This window comes from Arvicanthis niloticus, chromosome 23, assembly GCF_011762505.2.
Source record: "Arvicanthis niloticus isolate mArvNil1 chromosome 23, mArvNil1.pat.X, whole genome shotgun sequence".
Taxonomy (NCBI): Eukaryota; Metazoa; Chordata; class Mammalia; order Rodentia; family Muridae; genus Arvicanthis; species Arvicanthis niloticus.
In genome coordinates this window covers 23,859,007-23,874,745 of record NC_133430.1, presented here as the reverse complement: position 1 = coordinate 23,874,745, position 15,739 = coordinate 23,859,007, and the positions used below count along the sequence as shown (strand labels likewise).

The 15,739-nt window shown below is 33.5% G+C and overlaps 1 long non-coding RNA gene across 1 annotated transcript in view; it reads left to right on the top strand.

Annotated features, from left to right (window-relative positions):
* The window catches only part of LOC143436634 (uncharacterized), a 90,460-nt gene that overhangs the window by 35,987 nt on the left and 38,734 nt on the right, over positions 1-15,739 (top strand). The window contains exon 2 of the long non-coding RNA XR_013106519.1: positions 89-172. This is a non-coding gene — a long non-coding RNA (uncharacterized LOC143436634). The remainder of the gene's footprint in view (positions 1-88; positions 173-15,739) is intronic.

The following is a 15,739-nucleotide window of genomic DNA, read 5'->3' as shown; positions in this document are numbered from 1 at the left end:
TTTATTTTATTTGAATTTTTGAATTTATTCATGTAAAGGTAAAAAAAAAAAAAGTGCCATTTACATTATCCTGTTTCTGTTTTCCCAGATCTGGGATTACTGATACATGTCACCGTGTTGGCAGTTTAATCATTGGTCTTAGAGACTGAGCTTGGATTCTTATGCTTGTGTGGTAAGCACTTTTCTACTGAGCTATCTTTTCATCCCTAATATTTTCTTTAATTAAAACTTGTGGAGAACTGAATGCACCATGATTGTTTCTAAATGTAGAGCAGTAATGCTTTTTAATGCTTATGTACATTGAATACTTCATAAAGTTTTAAAAAGTGACATTAATTTAAATACATTCATAGTCACTAAGTGAATTATTGATAAATAGGACATGAGGGCTATTGTAGTCTTGATGGAATTGCTTTTATTTGATAACAGCTTTGGGGACTCAACAATTACAATTTTGTAAATCAATTCTACTTGACATTAGGTGACTTATTGTACAAGTGATAATACCCAACAAAGGGGAGAGAGAACCTGTAGAGCCATACCCAGAGGTTAAGTATGACCCCTGGTTGAGTGATGGGACAGCCACCTATCTCACAAATATTAACCCAGAATTGCTCCTGATTGTTTAATTTTAAAGTGAAAACATAATCCATGACTTTTGTAACCTTATATTAAATATAAACAAGTTAGGGACTCAATCAAAAATTTCAATTTTAAAAATACATTTTTTCATGATATGTTTCTTTCATTTTCTATCTAAAGACCTACGTAAATTTATTTAAATGAACAGAAGACTGTATAATCTTTACTACATATCTAAATGTAAAACTGAACTTGGTGAACATGTTAGTTGTAGAAAATTCTGATCTGCCTGTGTTCTTGTAACTGTGGCATTTTTTTACTGCAACAGTTACATCCATGCAATCCTCAAATGAACTATTCATTCTAGAATCTCAATTTAATTGTCTATCTTCTGTGACCATATATGATATAAGCACAGTACTATTTAGTTGAAGTGAACTAGTCACAAAAGGATGAACTAGTTAAAGGGAATGGTGTTGACTCATCTTGAGTCTAAAGAAATGAGCAATAGCTACTCCTTAGTGTAAAAAGTGTATAGGAAGGCTTATCATGGAAACTTAGTAAATGTACACACAGGAGATCCTTGCCTGCTTGTACTGTGGTCTTTGGAATAGGAACACATTCAGTTTGCTTCCAGTGATCTTTGGAACAGGGCCAGGATTCTATACACAACATGTTTCTGTTCGTTGACTTTCTGAGCAGAGAGGGAACACTCTTTCATGAAGAGCTGGCCTATTGCCTTTGGATAAGAATAAAAAAATAATGAAACTGTTTTCTAGGCAAGGATGAAGAATATTAAACCCAGGAAATCTTTCTTAATCAGTAGGAGGATTCATAAGGTGCTGATTCTATAGTATGCTGATAATTTAATAATTTTTGTTGAGTCACATAGATAAATAAATGTATTTTAAAATACATCTACATAACTGAATTACTCCACTATTTAATACAAATATTAAGATATTTGTACCTCTGATGGAGAAAGAATCTTCTTGTACAACGTACTTCATGCTTTACTTGCTCAGCTAATTGGGGATCTCAAGGGCATTAATATCATACATCAAAATTTTGTCTATTTCACATGCAAAAATGTTATTGGTAACATTTTTCAGAACTGATTCAATATACTAAATGACTAGGAAGGTCCATCTGTCAAAGAAATTATATTTTATCAACCATTACTTTGTGTGTATTGTGGTTATAAACCAGAAGACATGCTAAAATGGAAAGGAAAACCTCCCAGAGCTCACAAGGCCTCAACCTAGACAAAGAACTATAGGACTAGGGAAAGCTGAGAGTTGGGAGAAGTTTTCTTCCCCAGGGAAGAGCACAAGTGTTTATAAACTATGAAATGATCATTCTTGAAAATAAAATACATGAAGAGAGAGATGGATGTTTGAGTGTAACATTATCCACACAGAGTAGATTGTGTTCATGTATTTAATAATATATTTAATGTACATATGTGTATAACAGCAATGAGATAGAGGCCAAGAATTTGAAAATCAGCAAAGGTGGGATTGCATGGAAGAGTCTAGAAGGAGAAATGTGAAATAGGGAAAATGATGTAATTATAGTCACAAAAAATTAAGATACATACTTAAAAATGTTTATATTTTACAAATATATTTAATTTTTAAAATGTGTATTCATATACATCATATGTTAATTGTTTCTACCTCATCTTAATCAATCATTCCCTTTCACAAATAATAAATCTTAGGTTTTCGTGTGAAAATAAATATACTGTTCTTCATTTGATGTTATATTAGTCTCCTGTGGATAAAACCCTTTCCACTATATAAAAGAGTACTTCATGGGACATCAGAAATAACAACGAAAATTCTTACTCCAGACGTTTCAATTCTAGAAATAAAAACATTAAACTGAAGTGGTTTGTGAGCTCCTGCTGTCCCAGTGAGGACCAGAGCCAAGGACTTCACTTGTACTCACATTTAAGTTTATGATTTTCAGTGAGAAGATGGGGAGTGAGAGTATTTCTGTAATAGATTCTTTAGTTTACTCTGATACAAATATATGGGTAATCAAGGCTGACTTAGACCTAGCAAACAAAATCTTATTTACAGAATGTCTGATCCCATGATGTAAGTACCAACATATTGTTCATGTGTAGATATATCATAAATTAATATAATCTTTAAAAACAGTATAATAGTCTTAATATAGACTAAGATAAAACAGATACATCTGCTTAGTTCTAATATAAGTGCAAATGGCATTTGCAATACTCAAGATAATGAGGAATAATTATAGAGCCATAGATTTGACTATTACATTTGCAAATATTATAAGGTAAATTAACGTCCATACTATTTTCTTAGTGTGAAATACCCTCCACATAAATCTGTATTTCAGCCCTAGGTCCCTATATGGTAGGGGGCTATTTGCGGAAATTGTAGAAGCCCTAGGAGATAATGCCAAGTAAGGGGAAGTTGGTCACTGGGGGAGCTGGGTTATATGGGTTCATGACTATCATTACTTTCTCTCTGAGTTCAGTGCTTCTTGGACTACCAAGATGTAAGCAAGCATGCTCTGGTTCCCAGTGCCAGTTATGGGTTTTCATTACCTCTAAGATGCTTTTTCTCAGCACAGAGGGTCAGGAAACTGAACCGAAATATGAAGCAGTAAGTGACAGGGAACTGGCAGTAGCCACTAGAAAGTCCCATATGACAGGAAAGCAAGAAGTTCCCAGACCCCAACAGAGATGACATTAGCCGAAATACCCAACAAAGGAGAAACAGAGCTTGTAGAGACCATCTCCAGTAGATAGGCATGGCCCCAGTTGAGAGATGGTGCCACCCACTCATCTTAAAATTTTTAACCCAGAGTTGTTACTATCTAAAAATATGTAGAGACAAAAAAATGTATCAGAGACTGAGGAAAGGTCATTTAGAGACCACCCCACCTAGGGATTCATCCTATCTACAGACACCAAACACAGAAAATATTTCTGATGTCACAAAGTACTTGCTGACAGGAATCTGGTATAGCTGTCCCCTGAGAAGCTCTGCCAGCACCTGACTAATACAGAAGCTGATACTCACAGCCAACCATCAGACTGAGCCTGGAGACTACAATGGAAGAGCTAGGGGAAAGACTGAAGGAGCTGAAGAAGATTGCAACCCTATAGGAAGAAAAATAATATAAACTAACTGGACTCCCCCAAAATTCCAAGGGACTAAAGCACCATCCAAAGAATACATGCAGGGACTCATGGCTCCAGCTACATATGTAGCAGAGGATTTCCTTATCAATAGGAGGGGAGGCCAAAGCCCTTGATCATGTGGAGGCTTGATACCTCAGTGTAAGGGGATGCTAGAGTAATGAGGCAGAAATGGAGGAGAGCACCCTCATAGAGGCAAAATGGATGGAGAATTGGATGGGAGCTTTGCTGAGAGGAACAGGGAAGGGGGTCAATATTTGAAATAAAAATAAATAAAATAACCAATAAAGAAAAAGAAAAAAACAAACAAACAAAAACAGTGAGCTAAAATAGATATTTCTTAATTTGCTCCTAGAGTACATTTTGTCTCAGCAATGAGAAAATTAACTAATATAGCATGTTAATAATATTTTATCATCAATTATTTTTTAAACAAAGTTTTCTTGAAGATAATTGGAGTGCATAGTAGCGGCAATTACCAGGCAACAACAATAATAATCACCTACCTATAAATGTTTATTCCATATCTGACTTTGTTTTAAGTATTTTCTACGTCAGATGTACCTGAAATTCTTCTATATGTGAGAAGATTATGTGAATAATGGGGCAAACAATGAACTCAGGATACACAAAACAGTGAACATAGATGGTATGCCTTCATAGAACATAAACTAAAATAAGAAACAATAGAGTATGTATACTTTCTGATTTTTGTATATTCTGTCTAATAGTCTATTGATATGAAAAATTACTTAAATGGAAGGCTAGCTAGCAAAACAAAATAGAAACAAAAATCACTTTTTTGGGAGTTAGAAGAATCATTGATGTTAGTGGTCTCACATATTAATGATGAGATTTCTGACATGATAAGGCTTTTAGGAACCAGTCTCTATGAGTTGGCATGATATTACTTGCTTCGAAGGTTGGTAAAAAAAAATGATCTTAAGAAATGTCATTATAATAGGTTGTCATAACTTGGTTTGTATAATGTTCTCAGGAATGTTCACTGCAAAATTAGAAACATCTTAAATTGTAGGCTATTTTAAAACATCCAACTGTGATTTAATCTACCTCTTTGATAATTATGAAGTTAATGAGTACTTTCATGATTTTAAAGTGTTATTAAAATAAAATTGAAACAATTTTGTAATACAATGTAACAAAACTTTATATTCCAAAATGCCACAGAGAATTTGAATTAAATTAAGTAATGAATAATTTTTCCTTAACCAGTTTTTCTCCTTGTCATTAAATAACTCATTCAATTTACTTCAGATTCTTTGGCATGACTTAATGCTAAATGCATGTCTAATATCTAATGAATTTTAAACTGGTGACATGATCATAACACAGAACTTGTTTCACCATCTATAAATTTTATTTACGTTGGTGGTCAAAGTTTGTTTTCTGTATGGTATGTTTTCCATTTACAGGAATTGCCTCTGAGATTTGAGATTAACTAATCATCCATGAGCTAATTTATGCTAGTAAGCCAGGTTTGAATCCAGATATGTGCACATCTTTCAATCATTTGTAGAGTCATAATTTCCCATGATGAGTCTCACTCATCATCCACAATGTGTCATGTGACTCATTAACTTAATATAGACGTGGCTTCGCCATTGAGTTAGCATTGTGATTTATAATCTGTCATAAGCCAAATGTCTGACAGTGACACTAAAAATTCATGTAAAGCCATTAGTATGAGTTCACAACTGGGCAATTTGCTTAATGTTCAAGAACCAGAAACCAAAAGCCGTTCTGCATATGTCTTCAGTTATGATTCTGTGGAGATGCTGAGGCCGAGCTTTGGTGCTCACCTTTTACAAGTGCTGTGGTGTCCACCATTCTGAAATACTTCTTCCTGAAATAATAATTGTTGTTATAAATATGTGAATATTTTGAAGGGTCTCAAATCATATGTATGTACTCAAATGAGACAGATGAGATACATGTGGCATTTATTTATTCCAGACAATGTGGAGTAATTAGATGTTGCACTTGTTAGGCGAGTACTTTGCTACTGAGCCAACCCACAGTCTAGACAACTAAAATTTTGAAGCTTGTGTTCATATCATGATCTAGCTATGCATAATACTAGCATATTGCCATGAAGCAGTGATGATACATATCACACTTTTTAAGTGTCTAGTTTCCTTAGCACACTACTGGTTCTAGTGACCTTGTGTGGCAGACTTGTATTGCTTATTGTGAAGAGATTTACTCTTAAGGATGTGTATGGCAGTACAAATGAGTTATTGATTATGGAAGAATGAGTTATTGATTATGGAAGAATGAGTTATTGACTATGGAAGAATGAGTAGAGACAATTTGACTTTCTTGAGGCCTCCGTCTTTATTTGAAAATCATATTGAAATACTAGACATTATTGGAAGAAAAACCTACAGAATTTTAAAATCATACGGAAGCTCTCAGACTAGAGAGTAACCAAAATAAAGTGCTTACATCATCACATGGGAAAATGGAGATAGTTATAGAGAAGCAATGGAAACGCATAGCAGATGAAAGGAAGAGAAACATTAACTAAAAGTTTTTTTTTTCCTGCAGCTTTATCCCACTTGGTAAAAAAATAGTTACTTTCAAGGGTGATTTCTGAGGGTTTTCTAGGCTGTGGTGACAAGAATCATTCTTGTTCCCAAGCAAAGGCTTAAAATGTGTGCTTAACAATGAGAATTTTTACAGGGCACTAAGAAAATATTTGGTAGGCATAAGTAGAGCTTGGAGATTTAGGGAAAGAAAAATCCCAGAAGACAGGAAGTTCTGCACAAATATGACAAAGTAGAAAGCAACTGGGGGATAGCATAAAAGTCTTCTGTCTGGAAGGAAGATGGAAAGGCAAACTGCTTTATCTTGATCAAGTGGTAAGAAAGAGCCAAGAGTTGGGTTTTTTTTTTTTTTGTATTTTTTAAATTATTATTGGATACTTCATTTATCTACATATCAGATGTTATCTTCTTTACCAAATTTTAAGCTAGAACAAGAAATTAGGCTTCAGACATGAAAATGACTTTGGGCTAGGACAGGGAAATTGGCTCAGATATTTTGGACATCCTGATAAGCTCTTAGAAATGGTGATCATGGGAGTGTTCATGGAATTTTGTTTATTGCCTCGCTTATTCTTTGACTATTTGTGTTTACTGTCTTGCTTGTTCCTTGACTATTTGCATCTATTGTATTGCTAGTCCCTCAACCTAGAACTGACCTTAACACTTGCATTTAAATAAAATGGTATAAAAGCCAAAAGGAGGAGGGAGAATGGGATAGGGAGGTTCTAGGGAGGAGAAATGGGGAAAGGGATGACATCTGAAATGTACACAAATAAAATATCCAATAAAAAAAGAAAAAAATGGAAAGAAAGAAAAAAAGTGGTATACCATCCATCCCACTTGGAGAATGTGATGCTCCTAGGCTTTTTTTGTGATAGCAATAGTAGCTGTCTGATCTTACTTGTTAGTCAATACTTGTATAACTATGTACTGATGTGGCAATGAGGGTTTGGGGTTCATTTATTCGGGTAAGGGGAATAATAGCAAAGACAGTTTGCAAAACTCTTTTTTGGATCTTGATGTTCTTTGTTAAAGATCTGGGTCAAACAGGGTCTGAGGATTGAAATTTGTAATTCATGTACTTGGGATACCATGGAAGATGGGTTGTTGTGGGTATCAGGCCATACAGAGGTCCATGAGATACAGACTAGCTTGAGTTACATGCCTAGATACTGTCTTAGAAAATGAAGGAAAAAATGTAATTAGTAAGAGGTTTTTATCCTAAGATAAAAATCCAGCTCATCACATAGTAATGGTTTGCCCACCTTTTATATGAAAAATAAATTGCATGGCATCTTAAATATCAATAAAATTATGGTTGCATTTGTGATTATGTTAAGTAGAAAACAAAATAATATTTCATGATAGACAGTCATGCTGTAAGACATGTACAGGATGATTTAGAGGTAAAGGCAACATTGAACTTGTCTATTTATGTTCAGGTAGACCTCTGCTCTCTTATGATACCATGTTAACATAATCCCAAGAAATTAGATGCTAGATACTAAAAACATCATTTTCTAAATAAAACATTGAAGGTGTATCAATCCTTCACATGAAGTCACTGCTCCTTTTTTAAATGTACTTAATCAAGAAATTAATACTAGACAATTGGACAAAATATCAGGCTACATTGTACCTCGATGTTTGAAGGCTTGCTTCGTATGAATTTTCACTCATGATGGCTTTGGTAATTTCAGCACACAAAACAACCCAAAAAAAGGTACATGATGAAAACACCATATACTATATTTTATAATACTCAGTTTCATATTTGTTCCTGACTTCTGACTTCATAGAAATCGATATGTGGGTCCCAAACAACTAGGGCACAAGATATCCCAAATGCTGTTGCCTACAGGAGCCTAGCATAACTATCCTTTGAAAGGCTCTACCCAGCAGCTGACTAAAACAGATGCAGATACAGACAGGCAAATATTACATGGAGGTCCAGGACAATTATGGAAGAGTTGGGGGAAAGAATTGAAGGCCCTGAAAGGGATAGGAACCCCACCGAAAGACGAACAGAATCAACTAACCTGGACCCCCGGGAGCTCTGAACAGAGCCGCCAACCAAAGAGCATACACGTGCTGGACCTAGGGCCCCGGCACATGTGTAGCAGTTGTGCAGATGAGTCTCAGTGGGTGTCTCATCAGGCTGCAGTAGGAAAGAATGAGCCTAATCTACTAGAAATGGATGTGCCAGGGTGAGGAGATACTCATGTGAAAGGCCCAACCTCTAAGAGAAGAAGGGGAGCAGAGATGGAACTAGGGAATCTGGAAGGAAGAGCAGTGTCTAGGTTGTTAATTACTTAATTACTTAATTAAAAAAGAAATAACAAACTAGTAATAGATACATCTTGTAATAAATTTCACGTTGAAACAATAAATTTGCATCTAAGAGTAGAACTCATTAGTACCTTCTGTTGATTTTCCTATTAACATTACCATATGTAATTTTTTTTTTTTGGTTTTTCGAGACACGGTTTCTCTGTGTAGCCCTGGCTGTCCTGGAACTCACTCTGTAGACCAGGCTGGCCTCGAACTCAGAGATCCACCTGCCTCTGCCTCCCAAGTGCTGGGATTAAAGGCGTGCGCCACCACCGCCTGGCTACCATTTGTAATTTTATCCTTCTGTTTCATCTGAAGTCACCTGTATTGTGTCCTCTTTGTCCTCCATTTCAGTTGAACTAGCTTAATGCCTCCTAATGTATGGTAATGAGATTATAGTTTTCTTATCACTACCTTTGGTGGCTTCATGGAAACATGCTAACATATGTATATGTAAGTGCACACCAGATTTTATTCTGCAAATTTACTTTTGTATAGTGGTAAACTCTGAAAATATGTTTACCACAAATAATTCAATAATTCATTCTCTCTCTCTCTCTCTCTCTCTCTCTCTCTCTCTCTATCTCTCTCTCTCTCTCTCTCTCTGGGTGTGTGTGTGTGTGTGTGTGTGTGTGTGTGTGTGTGCGTGTAACAAAGGAGTTTGTATCTCAGCTACAGTTTCTCTGAGCAAACCAGATAAAACTGTTTACCAGCTTTTGGATCATCAGAGGATCATGAGAATTTGAAAGCCATTACCTTACAGGTTTGAGGAAGACTACAGGAATTTAATCTGATTCTCTGTTTAGGGTCGTCTTTGAAGACCTTTAGCAATTCATAAAAATAGGCATGTAGCCTCTAGAGAAAGTAGAAACCTACAAGATGTCACAGTCTCATTGGCCTGAAGACCACAATGTGAAAATTCAGATGTCTAGACACTGGAGAAAATGAACAGAAATGTAAACATTCAATTTCCCAAATATTTTGTTCTAAAAATCCTTAATAATTCTTAAATATCCTAGAGAAACTAAGTAGCAAAAGCACTTAACTAGTGAATTACCTAATTACTAAAAGATTATGCCATTTTCGTAAGTGTAAATGGAAGTATGTTGATGATGCTTAAAATTATTGATTCCTACCTCAAACAGACTACATATTCTATCAGAATAATTTATTTTTCTTTTTCTTTTTTCCAATTCTGTATATTTTACTTAAAAATAAAATCTAACTATAAAATAACCTGATAAAAGTTAAAACAATGAATGTATGAGTAACACTAATATTGAATTTTAATGTGCAGGCTTTATATAGTTGTGATTCATGTCAATACATGGATTGATATTCTGGACAGAACATTGTATATGGAATGAGGTAGGAAATGTGAGTTCAAATACATTGACTCACTCAACTTTATGAAGTTGTTCAGTAGGTTTATTTTTCATGCCACACAAAATTTGAGCTTCACCTTAACCCTATGAATTATTAGCATCTGGTTTCCATTTTGGAAAAGGCATTGATTTCAGGCTCATTGATGTTTTGTGTAATACATATAATATATTCTTTTACAACATACATTTCCAATTCAATGTAAACAAGAAAAAGTCTTATCCAAAAGAGATATTTGAAAGAAGAAATTGGCAGACTTCCCCCGATCATTGGAGCATAAAAGAGTAAATTACTTTAACAGCTGACAAGTAAGTGGCTCAGGCTCAGTGAAGTCAATGGGTCAGATATATTTTTCAATATTTATAAATAAAGGTAGATTACACCAATGGAAACTAGCCAGAATATTTCAACATGAAGCAATACGAGTCTTTGTACAAGAGTTGTTTTCCCCATTTCTGAACATTTTCATCCTTTATTATGTGATTCATCAAGTTAAAGAGATTTCTTAAACCTACTTTGATCTCTCTACATTTGATAGGATATATATATATATATATATATATATATATATATATATATATCCTATCAGGTCAAAAAATTAAATAATTCTTTAGTAAACAAAAGAATTTCACCCAGGAATTGAGAGGACTCTGGGGCCCATTGATACTCTTTTCACCTGGGCTCAACCTTGGATTCAAAAGTCTTGCACAAACACTACTAATATAATTTCTAATAATTCAGGACCAAATTCTCTTGGTAAGTTTATGCCTCCTTATATCTTATCTAAGACAATGAAATGCTGCCAGGATTCAATATCTGTTTCCTCAGATTCAGTTTCTTAGGGGTCAGATTCACACTGATGAAAGCCTGTTAACAAAGCCAGTTTTATTTCATACAGAACAACTGTGCTTGGTTTACCTTTGGACCTTTTAACTGTTCTGGTGGTCCCACAACCTCACGTACCACTTTTGATCATACTCCCATCTCTGTAGTGGAAAAAGTTGTTAAAAGTAGACAAGAGTAGTCAAGACTGAACTCTTTCCCTGTAGGTAGAATAGGTTACTGTCTGTCCTTGATACTTTTCTCTAGGATCTGGCTTTGATTCTGACAGTAATTAAAATAAAGACTTTTAGATTTTTCTGACAATCATAATATGCCATATGGATATATAAAAAGAAATACAATAAGGCTTCTGAGTAATTAAACTTAAGATTTCCCTCTTGAATATATTATATATATAATATATGAAGCTGGGAATAAGAGAGAGCTGCATAGCACTCTTCCAACTCCTCCTTGCCCCACATCAGGTCATTTCCTATAAACAGATTATGAGCTTGTTACTCATAAGACAGAACTCAAGTATCCTCATACAATTTTTCTTTTTTTCAGGTAATTGCAACAAGTCTCCTATCGATTTGCTTACAAAGTTAATTTTACATAAAAATTACTGGAAAGAATTAAAATTCTGAATTAAATAAAATTGAAAACCTCATTGTAAAAGATATGCTAAATGTTAGAAGCTTAATAGTTACAAGACAGGACAGATAACATGAAGGCGGTTTTCCCAGGAAGAGGTTTATCCATTTCACTCTGGATGTGCTGACCCTGAGATTTCCATCCAAGTAGGAAACTCAACTTCATAATTTGTCGTAATGAGGACTATGCTCACACTCTCCCATGAAGTTTAAAAAACAGTTATAAACTTTAATAATAACAGTTTTACCAAGACAGCAAATTAATTAAATAAATGTTTAGTATTAAATGTGGGCCTATAAGCAACACCCATAACATAAAATTAATAGGATATATTTCAAATGAAACATGGTTACATAAATAAATCTGATTGAAATATCAAATCACTTAAATTGTTATTTGTCTTTTGTAATACTCTTTTAGGAATATCATGTCCCCAGAGACAATTTTATCAAAATTTTCTGTAGTGTAGAACACCTGGGTTTCTGTTTCTTTGACTCAAATCTACCAGCATCTCTTGAAAGTGAACTGTGGTCAACCCAATTTTTAATTAAAAAAAAAATCTAGCTACTGTTTTATATCATACCAAAATTACATGGCTTGATCATAAAGCATACCAACAGTATAGCACTTATGTGTTATTCTTAACAAAGTCAATCTATTGCATGCTCGTAATAGGGAGAAGAATGTATTTGGACTGTTGTATCTGGGTAAGGTGATGGATTCTCAGTAAAAAAAAAAAAAAAAAAAAAAAAGAGCTGATTTAAGCTACAGCCTATAAAACTGAAAAGTAACATCACTGTCCTGTATTTGTTTACCATCTGCCATGAAATTACATCCATCTATTTCAGGAGAAAAAAAGCCAACAGAGATAAATCTAAGTTCACTAAAAAGAGTTTGTGTTTACGGCAGTGCCCAGCATGCTGGTATTGCTTAATAAATGTCAGATCTGATGGATAATATTCATTTAGATGTTACATGCTTGCTTTTATATTTCCCACTGCAAAGCTTTGAATTATAGGCAGTGCAGTTAAATGTCTTTATTCTAATTTAATTTCACAATACCTAATTATGGAAGCTTACAATATTTAGTTTAAGTGTCTTAGGACTAAAGAATCATTGCTATTTGTATTTTCTATTCAATTGCACACATGCCAGCAAACATTTATTGCAATCTCTCAGGAGCAGGCAGGAAGATGCATATGGTCCAGGAATTACAACTCCCATCTTCAATAACATCCCAACCTAATGGACGAAATATATACAGATGTAATTAACTATAAACCTATGTATCATTTAATTCATTATTTTGAGAGCACACATTTTGCACATTTATCTACTTTGGATCCTTTAAGACATTGTTTTCACCTCATCTTTAATTTTAAAAGTTTTCTTAAGCGATATTTCGGCTACTTTTACTATACAGTTCAGCAGGAACCACGGCAACATGTTGGTTTGAAATGAGTTTGGGAATATTGCATTAAACTTGTATTGATAAATGGATAAAATTTCACAATATAAAAATACATAGCAGTCACTATGCATTGAGAGGACATCCCACTCTAAATGTTATAACCAAGGAGTGTTGCATAAAGTAAAATTTACTCAAGACTGAGTAAGATTCTAAGTCTAAAAAATAAGTGCATGAAGTAAAATAAATAACTCCCTTTATCTATGAACCTTAAGTTTTTCAAAACAAAACCAAACAAACAAACAAACACCATGGTAAGTCATTGCATTTTACCATGTCGTACAATCTGCTTGGAGTAACATGTTTCTCATTTAGAAGGTATAACTTTCTGATTTTTTTTCAACACTTATTTTTACATGGAGCTCTCATTAAGGAGAGAATGTTCCCGTAAAATGGGTATTTCTTTTGATTAGGAATAGGGAGAATAGGCTTTTTCAAGCCCAGGTGACATAAAGTTATTTCTAAACACTCACAGAACTATTTTTTTCCTTTTAAAAAAATCAGTTTGTGAAACTACTTTTCTTTTTTTTTTTTTACTTGAAAATATTCTTTAATAAATATCAAAGTTAATTTACTCCTCTGGTATTTAAGAAAACAAAATATCTCTTCAAAATATATAGAGATTATACAAAAACTTTGACCAAAGAACCATCCTTGTGAATCATTAGAAATGTTATACAACATAATCATATATGTGATACAAATTTTTACCTATTTTTCTGCAAAAGATATTCACTAAAGAGTTTTTTGGAAAATGAGCCATGCATGCAGTAATATTTCAGTCTGAACAATCAAATTGTCAGCTAATTAAAATGGAACAGAAATGAAGGTACAAGAGACATTAAGTAGTTTTGTCAAGAAAAGATTGTTCATCACCAGCTAAAGTCAAAACATCATTGTAATCATTGCTTATATTTTTATGGAACAAGAAATTCTCTTCTGTGTTCTATGATTTTAAATTATGCAACCACTGTTATATTGACAATATTTTGTCTTATTTTTATTAATAACTGTTATTTTATTTATTTACACTTCAAATGTTTTCTCCCTTCCCAATCTCTCTTCTGCAAATCCCCCATTTCATCCTCCTCCCCTTAACCTTGAAGAGGGTGTTCCCCAGACTCCTGCCTTATTTCTCTAGTGTTCCTGTATGCAGGGTCATCAAGCTTTCACAGGACCAGATAAGGCAATCCTCTTCTATATATGTAACTAGAGACATAAAGTCTAAGTAATTATACTATGAAATACTCAAGTATATTATGAAATACTGATATTACCAGACACCAAAATTTCCCAGAAGGCTACATAGACATAATAAAAACAAACTAAACAATTTCAAAATACAGCTAGTATTAACAACTTAGTACCTCTAAATTCTAGCTCTGCAATCTGGACTCTGGCACTATGTATTACTGACATAACTATGCTGTATCTTTTATTTTCAAGGACATGTGATTTTCTTGGAAAAGAACACATTGCTGACCTGTGGTCCAGTCTTCTCATCTATAAAGTAGGGTGACTGGAATGCCTCCCTGAGAGAGATGGATAGAGACTCATTAATACAAAAAACAATCTTCAAGTGGAGTCTGCTGATCATGCCCATCCAGCCTTTGATTTCAGCTCAAATGTCAGTGTACATTTGTAAAAATTTTTTACAGACAGATTATTTCATTCATTTATAAATTAATAGATTCCTAAATATAGCATAATAGTTAAATTAGGTACTTCTTAATATCAGTAGATGCCATGAAGTATAAAAGAAAACAGTCTATATCAATATTAGTAAAGCTATTAATTTTATTAATGATTAATTTAAATATAACTAAGGAACAAAATTTGGCTGAATGCTACATTTTCAGAAAATGATATTAAATTTACTGTGTAAACTATTCAAATATAATTTTAAAAATATATGTAAGGTAGTGCTCCTTAATATTTGATTTAAAATACTATCTTGTATATAACAAGTAATTTACTTCTCCTTTCTTGTCTATACCTGAAATCAAACTGAAAATATGTCTAGAAGAAATTCTTCACTAAAAGTAGTATTCAGCATTTGAACTTACATCTAGAGTTATTTCTATATTTTTATGTTGGAACATCATACATGTTGGAGGGTGTAATCTCTACAGTTTTATGTCTGGCTCCTCAGAAGTTTCAATAAATATACACCCAATTCATTAGATACAGAATTAAGATTGATATTTAAAAAGAGTAACATTGGAAAAAGTAGTCAACATTTTAAACATTTAATTTGCAGTTTCATCTGTATATATTTACATAGTAAAGTATATTTATCATCATCATCATTGATATTACTATTATGGATTCTGGTTAATGGCTCTGTTGTTCTTCCTGTGTAGTTCCTGTCCCCTTCAGGAACGTGCACATTATGTACTCACTCATAAATTGATACTAATCAATTTACAGGATACCAAGGCTACATTCCACAGACTGAGAGAAGCTAAACAAGAAATAAAGTACCTTTTTAACTCTTAAAGTTAAGACTCTGAGGACCAAATAAAGAACAGTAGAAAAACATTCAGGATATGATAATGTCAGACCATATTTTTAAATATTGGTTTCCCTTTCTATGTGAAACTGGAGAAATACTGCAATGATATTTAGAAAGGCACAGTGTGAACATTTTTTTAAAAAAAGATTTGCAAATAGACATCTTAAAAATAAAATGTCAAAAATTGTATTATACAAAGTCATGCATTAGGTACAAAAGTGTAAAAGTTTCAA